We start from the raw sequence: 10,026 nt of genomic DNA, 5'->3' as shown, positions 1-10,026 counted from the left end.
TCCTTGATATAAAGTTCTTTCTTACACATATATCAGTGTCACTGGATTTGTTTCTCTAGTCAACCTGGCCTAACACATTATAGTATCTGGGGAGTGGGGTACTAGAGAAACAAATCATGAAGACGGAGAGTGGATGCTGTTAGGGACCTGGAGCAATTACCCTTTTAAAGGAAGGAGATCGAACACAAGGCTGCAATTACAGAAGAGGTTTTATTATGCTAGCTTAAGCCAGGGCTCAAGTCCTCAGGTGCTTAACTGTGTGCACCGTATTGGACAAGAGCCCCCACAAAGGAAATTCCAAAGTATTTATTTACAGGTATACGAAAGGGGCGTTCCCAGGGCCCCCCCCCACTTCCTGTCAATCCACTGATTGGCTCATCTGAGGTAGGTTGGCAGTCTGGTCCTTTGTGTAGTTCCCGCGCTGGCCGTGTGGTCGTCCCCTCGGAGGTTGGGCTCGCTGTTTCGTTCCCAGGTTGGCTAGCCTCAGTCTCTGGTACGTCCTACTTTGCACTGCTAGGAAACATGAAACCACAGTCTGCCCGAGATCCGGGAGCCAGTCAGGGGGGCAATTTGGCTTTACAATGCTTGTTTGACCTCTGCCTTATGGTATAGTTTTCCTTCTTTGACCAGCCAGAAGTCACCCAGAGATACACTGTTTACTCAATTGCTTTCTGGAAAGGACATGGGAAGTGAAGGTTTTGGTACCTAAAATTTGTCTCTGGTTGTTTCCAACTGAAATGGTGAAAATGAATGTGATAAATGTAAATTTTGAACTCTGGGGGCAAAAACACCCTTTGAACATCTCTGAGGACAACTTGTAGTCAAGATGGCTGACAAAAGACTTGGCGCTTGCTTGATGCTGCCAGAGGCCTAAGGCCATAGTGGATATGAATGGGATGGTTTAAATAAGAAAATAAATTTTAGAAAATTTTAAATAAAAAACAAATAAGAAAAGATTGATTTTGACTTGTAAGATTATTTTGGGCTCTGCCGTACTTGGATCATATCGATCTTTTCTACCTATTGTTATTGATATAATGTGCAAAATAAATTATTATTGGAAGGTATGAATATAGAGAGGTTGTAAGCCCACTATCTTCAGGCATTAACTTAGACCTGTTAAATGGCTGTAGGAAATGCCTGCAAAAAACTGCCCCACCCAGTGTCTTGAGGACTCAGAACATTTGCATTTGAAAAGTCTTGCTGAGAGAGCTTTTGGCATACCAAAGAAAAAAAAAAGGAGCCATTTGGCCCTTTTGAAGTTTGAACTAGCAGTTTGCACCTCAACCTGGAAAAATTTGGAGCCATGAAGGAATTCTCCTCTCTAGACTGAACCTTAAAAAGAGCCTGAGAGCAGGCTGAAATGCTTGCTAGGTGACCGCCTGGATCCACTTGTTGAGTGGAAGTGGGAGAAAAGCAGCAATAGAGAGATGGATTGAGTCTTGCCATTGACACATGTGGACCTGGTTCACAGGGACTAGAGGAGAGTTGAGAGCAGGTTGGCTGGTCTGAAGTTTAAAGAGTTGTGCGGAACCTGAGCCTATGACATGACTTAGCCCAAGGGTGCTAGGGTTGTTGAGAATTTGAGAAGGGGCCCACAGTCAAAAAGTGAGGTGGTCAATGGGTACCCTGGGGAGGCTGAAGTGGCCACCTACCTTGAGTTGACCCCCACTAGACCAGAGGAAGGTTTTATTTCTGAGCCTGTTAATTGGTGCCTATTACTGCTGGCTTTATGGACAGCCTGTCCTGATTTGACTGCTTATAGATGAAGACTCACAGGTTCGAACTGGAATGAAGATTCTTCACATCAAAGAATATACTTGTCTTCTCAGAGCATTTGGTTGATATAAATGAGCAGTATAAAAATTGAATACCCAAAATGAGAAGGAAAAAGGCATGAATTTTCTGGCTTACAAACTTTCATGGATGGGGGAATGTGTTGATAGGATTATAGGATTAAGTTATGAGTGTTTGCATAGCTGCAATTGTTAGGCATATAATATTTTTCTTTTGTTTACTTATAGAATATTATGTTTTCATGAGACCGGACCATTTTGAGTTGTACGCATTTTAGTTTTATCCTATTAGGCATATATATAATTTTACTATTGTCTTTGTTTTAGAAATTATAAAGAGTTGTGTAAATGTGTCAAGTTGACAAAGTGTGGTCTGTGGTAGTTAAATAATTTCATGTCAACTTGAAACTACATAAAAGTGTAGGGATGGAGTTTAGCCTGTCAAACAGGCTACACCCTTATGGTAACTCCTTGTTGGCATGGCCCACATAAGGAGGGCCCCGGGAATCTCCCCTCTCTCTTTGTCATCACCTTCTCACCGACTGACCCTGATTACTGCCAGAGCTCTGCCATTAGATCCACAAAACTTTGCACACATCAGTCGTGATCTTCTTGCATTCCACATCATTGCATGTGGCTGCGTGAGTTCAAAGAGAGGCTTATGGGCTAATATTCGGACTTATGGACTTGAGTTGGCCTGGGCTAGGATGTTTTCTTTCTTTTTTTTCAGCAGTTTTATTGGCCCATCATTTACATATCAAACAATTGAGTAGTTCCATTGTTCAATCATATCATGGGGAATTGTACAATCACCACCATATCCATCTTAGAGCATTCCTCCCCTCCCTTATGGTTAAGTCACCTTAAAATGAGTTGTGCAATCATCATCAGTTCTAGTGCTCCCACCCCATTCTGCCTTCATTATTTACTCCCCAAATCCCCTTTCCCTCTCTATCACCCATCCCCCACATCTGCATTCCCTATAACACCTTGTATCAGTTATGATCGTTATACATCCATCGCTGTGCGTCACAGCTGGAAAATCCAACAGAAAACAATAAAACACAGATACCACTAAGGTGGTAAGGATAAGATCACATGAGTGTAAAGAAAAAGGTAGGGAGAAGACCCCTATCTCCATAAAAAGGCCAGGGAAGAAATTTCTGTCATGGAACAACTAAAAGATACTTGCACCCAGAGCAAATTCAGGTCGTGTCTATCTAGGGAGTTAATTGGCCAAGTTCCATCCAGCATAATCAAGATTACAATGGTCTCTGCCGGATAATAAGGCTGTTTGGGACTCTTGCCTTTGGCTAGAATGGATCTGCCAGCAACATTCTCTGACTAGATACTCTGCAAATGGGTTTTGGGCTCCCACTGTTCTCAATAGCATTCCAAGATTTGTGTGTTCATAATTTTCTCTTCACCATGCTTGAATTTTGTAATTACTGTATCATCTTTGAATCACACAAGCTGGTGTGCTTCTTCTGTTTGGACTTAATTGACTCTCAGTTAAATGGCTGCTAGTTTGAATACAAACCTTTAAGACTCCAAGACATTATTCTGATTGATAGCCAGGCACCATCTACTTTCTTCACCACACTTTGCTATAGCACTCTTATCTTCTGTGATCAGTAATGGTTGTTTATGATTTGCATTTCCCATGGCTAATGACTGGGAGAATTTCCTCATGTGGTTATTAGTCATGTGCATGTCATCCTTTGTGAATTGTCTGTTCAAGTCTTTTGCTCATCTTCTCAGAGGGCTTTTAGATTTTTCAATGTTGTAGGCTTGTAAAATTCTGTAGATTTTAGTAATTAATCCTTTGTCTGTTATGTCATTACTAAATATCTTTTCCCAGTCTGTGGGCTCTCTTTTCACTCTTTTAATAAAGTAGTTAATAGGTTTTATCTTTAATAGGCTCCATTCACCTATTTTATATTCCATGGAATGTATTTTGATTGTTAATTCTGATAGTCCATTGTATTCTCTGCATCGGGCTCCTAGAATTGTCCCAATTTTCCCATTGAGGATCCCGATAGCTTTAGGTTTTACATTTAAGTCTTTGATCCACCTTGAGTTTGTTTTTGCCCATGGAATGAGATTTGGGTCTTGTTTCATTCTTCTGCACATGGATATCCAGTTTTTCCAAAACCATTAATTGAAGAGAGCATCTGATTCCCATTTAATGTTTTGGGGGCCTTTGTCAAAAATCAGTTGTCTGTGGGTGGATGCTTTTATTTCTAGATTTTGTATCCTCATCCACTGGTCCATATACATATCATTACAACAAACTAGGCTGTTTTGACAACTGTAGCAGTGTAGCAGATTTTGAGGGCAGGTAGAGCAAGACCACCTACTTTGTTCTTCTTTTTGAGTTTTTTTTTTTTCCTATCCTGGGCTTCTTCCCTCTCCACATGAAGTTGGTAATCATTTTTCCAATCATTTCTTTGAAGAATTATTCTGGGATTTGGATTGGGATTGCATCGAATCTGTATAGTGCTTTAGATAATATTGATATTTTTCTCAATATTGAGTCTTCCAATCCATTTGTGTACATCCCTTCTTGTTTCTTGTAGTGATGCTCTGTAGTTTTCTTCATATAAGTCTTTAGGGTTTTTTTTGTGCTTAGGTTTATTTCTAAGTATTTCAGGTCCTGTGTGGCTATTGTGAATGGTATTGTTCCATGGTATATTTTTCGGTATTCCCATCATAGCATATAGGAAACCAATTGATTTCTGTTTGTTAATCTTGCTACTCTACTAAACAACTCTATTGTCTCCGTAATCCTATTGTGTACACCTTGGGATTCTCAATTTATAAAATCATATTGTCTGCAAATAGTGAATGTTTCAATTCTTTACTCAATTGTGCTCCCTTGATCTCTTGCCATTCTTATGGTAATGGCTAGGACTTCCAGCACAATGTTGAATAACAGTGGAGTTAAGAGATATCCTTTTCGGGTTCCCTTATTCAGTGGAAATGTTTTCAGCTTTTTTTCCATTGAGTGCAATATTGGTTTTGGCTTTTCCTATATGGCCTTTATTGGATTGATAACTTTCCCTTCCAGTCCTATCTTCTTGAGAATTTTTATTAGGAATGGGTGTTGGATATCATCAAATGATTTTTTTCTACATCAATTGATGTATATCATGATATGGTTGTTGTCCTTTTTCTTGTTAATATGGTGGATTGCATTAGTTGGTGTTAGAATGTTGAACCATCCCTGCATTCCTGCAATTAATCCCACTTGGTCATGCTGTGTAATTTTTTTGATATGTTGTTGGAATCTATTGGTCAGGATTCTGTGGAGGATCTTTGCATCTATGCTCATGAGAGATATAGGTCTGTAGTTCTCTATCTTTGTGGGGTCTTTGCCCGGTTTTGTTATCAGGGTGGTGCTGGCTTCATGGACTGAGTTTGAGGCTTTGCTGTCCCTTTCTATGTTATGGAAGATTGTGTGGGATTGATGTCAGCCCTTCTCTGAATGCTTGGTAGAATTCTCCTGTGAAGTCATCTGGACCAAGGCTTTTTTAAGTTGGAAGTTTCTTGATGATTTTATCTATTTTTTCTTTTGCTATGGGTCTGTCCAAGTTCTTAATAGCCATATGTGATGATTTCGAGAGAGAGTTTTTCTAGGTATTTGTCCATGTGCTGCAGGTTATTCAATTTATTAGCATACAGTCTTTGGAGTACTGTGCTATTAATCTTTTCATTTCCTTAGGGTCTGTTGTGACTCCCCCTGTTTCATCCTGAATTCTTGATATTGATGTCTGCTCCTTCTTTTCCTTTGTTAAGTTTGCTAGTGATTTGTCAATTTTGTTAATCCTTTCAAAGAACCAGCTTCTTGCTTTGTTATTTTTCTCCCATTGTTCTGTTTTCCAGTTCATTTATTTCTGCTCTTACTTTTATGATTTATTTTCTTTTCTTGTTGGAGGAATGATGCTGTTGGAAGTGCTGTGTTAAGGAGGTTACCATGATTCTCTCCTTTTTTTCATGTGTGCATTTGTTATTAAAATAAATTTGATAATTATTATTAAATAATTCTTTTAATAATTATTAAAATAAAAGTGATCTCTGATAACTGCATTTGCAGTCCCGTGGGTTTTGGCATGTTGTGTTATCATTCTCGTTGGTTTCTAGGAATTTCCTAATTTCCTCTTTTTTTTGAACTATTACTCCTTCCTTATTGGGAAGTGAACTGTTGAGTCTCCACGTTATTGTCTTTGTCTATTGTTTTTATTGTTGATTTCCAGCTTAGTGATGCAATGGTCAGAGAAGATGGATTAAATGATCTCTATGTGTATGAATTTCTCAATCTTGCTGTATGTCCCAGCATGTGGTCTATTCTAGAATATGAACCATAAGCATTGGAGAAGAGTGTGTACTTCTTTGCTGTTGGATGAAGAGCTCTATAAATATCTTTGAGATCAAGTTGACCAATTGTCTTGTTCAGCTCTTCCTATCCTTTATTGAGGATATTATTATATTATTATTATTTATTACCTGTTGATCTTTCTTTGAGAGTAGCATATTAAAATAACCTATCATAATTGTCGATCTAGTGATTTCTCCATTCATCTCTTAGAGGATGTGGTTGATATATTCCGAGGGTCTTTTGTTGAGGGCATATTAGTTTATTAAGGTTATTTGTTTTTGGTCTATTGAACCCATTCTTGTCTCTTGCTAACTTTTGTCGAGATCTAATTTGTCAGATATTAATATTGCTACCCCTACTTTTTTTTAACTGCCATTAGCTTGGCAAAATTTTCACCAATCTTTGACTCTCAATCTGTTTATATCTGTGAGTTTGATATATGTCTCTCTCTTTAAAAAAATCATTTTACTGGGGGGCCATACAACTCTTATCACAATCCATACATACATCCATGTGTCAAGCACATTTGTACATTTTTTGCCATCATTATTCTCAACACATTTGCTTTCTACTTGAGCCCTTGGTATCAGCTCCTCATTTCCCCCCTCCCTCCCAACACCTCCCACGAAGCCTTGATAATTTATAAATTATTTTTATTTTGTCATGTCTTACACTGTCCGACATCTCCCTTCACCCACTTTTCTTCACCAAGGGAGGGGGTTATAGATAGATCATTGTGATCACTTCCCCGTTTCTACCCCACCTTCCTCTTACCCTCCTGCTATTGCTGCTCTCATTATTTGTCCTGGGGGGTTTATCTATCCTGGATTCCCTGTGTTTCCAGTTCTTATCTGTACCAATGTACATGTTCTGGTCTAGCCGGATTTGTAAGGTAGAATTGGGATCATGATAGTAGGAGGGAAGAATCATTTAAGAACGAGAGGAAAGTTGTATGCTTCATCATTGCTACATTGTCCCCTGACTGCCTTGTCTCCTCCCCGTGACCCTTCTGTAAGGAGATGTCCAGTTGCCTACAGATGGGCTTTGGGTCTCCACTCCACACTCCCCCTCATTCACAATGATATGATTTTTTGTTCTTTGATGCCTGATACCTGATCCAATTGACACCTCATGATCACACAGGCTGGTGTGCTTGTTCCATGTGGGCTTTGTTGCTTCTCAGCTAGATGGCTGCTTGTTTATCTTCAAGCCTTTAAAGACCCCAGATGCTATATCTTCAGATAGCTGGTCACCATCAGCTTTCTTCACCACACTTGTTTATGCACTTGCTTTGTCTTCAGCAATTGTGTTGGGAAGGTGAGCATCATGGAATGTCAGTTTAATAAAATGAAGTGTTCTTGTATTGAGGGAGTAGTTGGTAGAGGCCCCAATGTCCGTCTGCTATCTTACTACTAAACATATACATATATGCATATAGATCTATTTCTCCATTGTCATATATAAATATATTTACATATGTACATGCCTGTATTTAGACCTCTATAAATGCCTTTTGCCTCCTAGTTCTTTCCTCTATTTCTTTTTACTTTTCTCTTGTCCCACTACCATGCTCAGCCTTCATTTGGGTTTCACTAATTCCTCTCGGTTACATTGCCCTTGATCAAGCCCTACCAGGCCTCCTACACCCTTCTCACCATCACTTTTGGATTACTTGTTCCCTTGTCCTTGGGTTTATTTACACCAACTTCTTTTCCTATGCCTCCCTCTCTCCCATGTACTCCCGGAACTGTTGGCCGCATTGTTTTCTCCTCCAGATTGTTTATCCTGCTTATCTTAACTAGATAGACCTGCAGAGATAATAATATGCACAAAAAAGAAGACAGAGCAAACAAAGCAACAAAATAAAACAAAACAACAACAAAAATCCAATGACAAAAAAAGAAAAACCCGTAAATAGTTCATCTGTCTGTCTGTTGACACAGTACAGCAAGGGGAGCAGAGCAAGGAAGTCCTGAGGGACTACCAAAAATAGACTTTGGGGCCAGGGCATGGTACCCCATCAGATTCGACCAGAAAACACTCCTAAAGATATATGTCTCTTAAAGGCAGCAGATCGCTGGATCGTGCTGTCTAATCCAGTCTGCTACTCTTTGTCTTTTATGGGTGTATTTAGTCTGTTAACATTCAGTGCAATTAAATCTAATTGTAGATTAGATGCTCTCATCTCTTACAATTTGTGTTTGATATTTTCCCTTCCTTCCGATGTATAGGGTGGTGTGTGTGTGTGTGTGTGTGTGTGTGTGTAGTTTATTCTTTTCCTCGTGTCTCGTTTGATCTGTGATGTTTTGGGTTTTATTCTCCATGGTTTGGTTTCGGGGTATTGTTATACCATGTGGTGATCTCATGTGTGTGTGCTGTAGTTATTGGTTTTTTTCCCTATAAGGAACTGGATAATATTTTTTAGTAATGCTAGTTTTGTTTTTACGTATTCTCTAAATATTTCCTTATTGAGAAAACTTTTATTGCTCTTTTAAATTTGATGAAAAGCTTTGCTGGAGACAGGATTCTTGAGTTGCACTTGTTGTCTTTCAAATTTTGGAATGTGTTGCTTCTATTTCTCCATTCCTGCATGGTCTCTGAAGAGAGGTCTGAGTTTATTCTTATCTGGTTACATTTATATGTGACTGCTTTTTTTTCTCTCTAGCTGCTCTCATGATTTTCTAATTTTCTTTGAATTTGGGTAATTTGACTACCCTTTGTTGTTGTTGTTTGTTTAATCTAAGTGGTGTTCTCTCTCATTCCTGGATGATTATTTTTTCCTGCTTTGTGATATTTGGAAAATTTTCAAGAATTCTATTTTAATTGTAGGCTTATTTGTTTCTTTCTGTTCCAAGACCCCAATAATTCAAATATTGTTATACTTCATTGAATTCCCCCCTCATCCTCAGGCTTTCTTCAGTTTTTTTATTATCATTATTTCTCTCTTTTGGGAATCCTGCTTGATTATCTTTAAGTTTGCTGATTCAATTTACCATTTCTTCCATTCTATTTTTGAGATCTTTCACCTTGTTCCTTATTTCTGCTACCTCATCCCTTAACTCTTGAATTTTCCTTCAGTGTGAGGATTCTTGTATCTCCCTTTTTTCACCTGTTTTCAGGATTTATCTCCTAAATTCTTGTAAGACTCTCAACAACATTCTTCTTGAATTACCTATCTTGCAATCCAAGGGCTGCTTCTTCTTTGTAACTGTTAAGTTTGGGTCATGTTCAATAATAGATTGTAGTTAGTGCCCATGGAGGTGGACTGGCTAAGACCAGTGGTGCACTGAATTCACTTACTATCTTCCCTAGAAAGCTGGGGTTATCTATCTGGAGGGCCTAGTTGTGCCCTTGTTATTAGAGAGTATTCAGGGCCTTGACAATGGGATTATCCCAATTGGGATTCAAATATGAGGGATGCAGCAATTTCCAGCATCCAAGGCCTCCAGAAGTCCACACTAATGTCCTTGTGTTACTTAGAAAGGCAGACTATCCAGGCCTCCTCCCAGCAATGGGACAAGCACAGGTGGTGCGGGAGTGTAGGCCGGTCACCTGGGGGAATATGAGGGAGCAACTCAAGGGATTTAGGTGCCCAGTCATTGGGGTGGGAAATACAGGGGACCTCCACACACCTATTGGTGGGGGGGCAGGAGGGTGGGTGAGACAGGTATTGCAGGGAAACACAGCTTGTGGGGTCTATGGGGCTGGATAGAGGCAGGGGACCCCAGAGTATGTGGCTGGTGCTGGGACACAATAGGGATTGCAGTGCATGGGTCTCTGTTCGTGGGTAAAGTGCCCAAAGTTCCATGGGATGCTGCAAGGCCAGGGCTCGGTCCAGCTCTAATTGGCTCC

General features: G+C 39.6%; 1 pseudogene; it reads left to right on the top strand.

Annotated features, from left to right (window-relative positions):
* LOC101662847 overlaps positions 1–6,163 on the top strand; it is a 29,243-nt pseudogene extending 23,080 nt beyond the window's left edge.
* Positions 6,164–10,026: the final 3,863 nt, after the last annotated feature.

Source organism: Echinops telfairi, unplaced genomic scaffold (genome assembly GCF_000313985.2).
Source record: "Echinops telfairi isolate 266 unplaced genomic scaffold, ASM31398v2 ScPeMD7_7475;HRSCAF=8513, whole genome shotgun sequence".
Lineage (NCBI taxonomy): Eukaryota > Metazoa > Chordata > Mammalia > Afrosoricida > Tenrecidae > Echinops > Echinops telfairi.
This window is presented reverse-complemented; position numbering and strand designations above follow the sequence as displayed.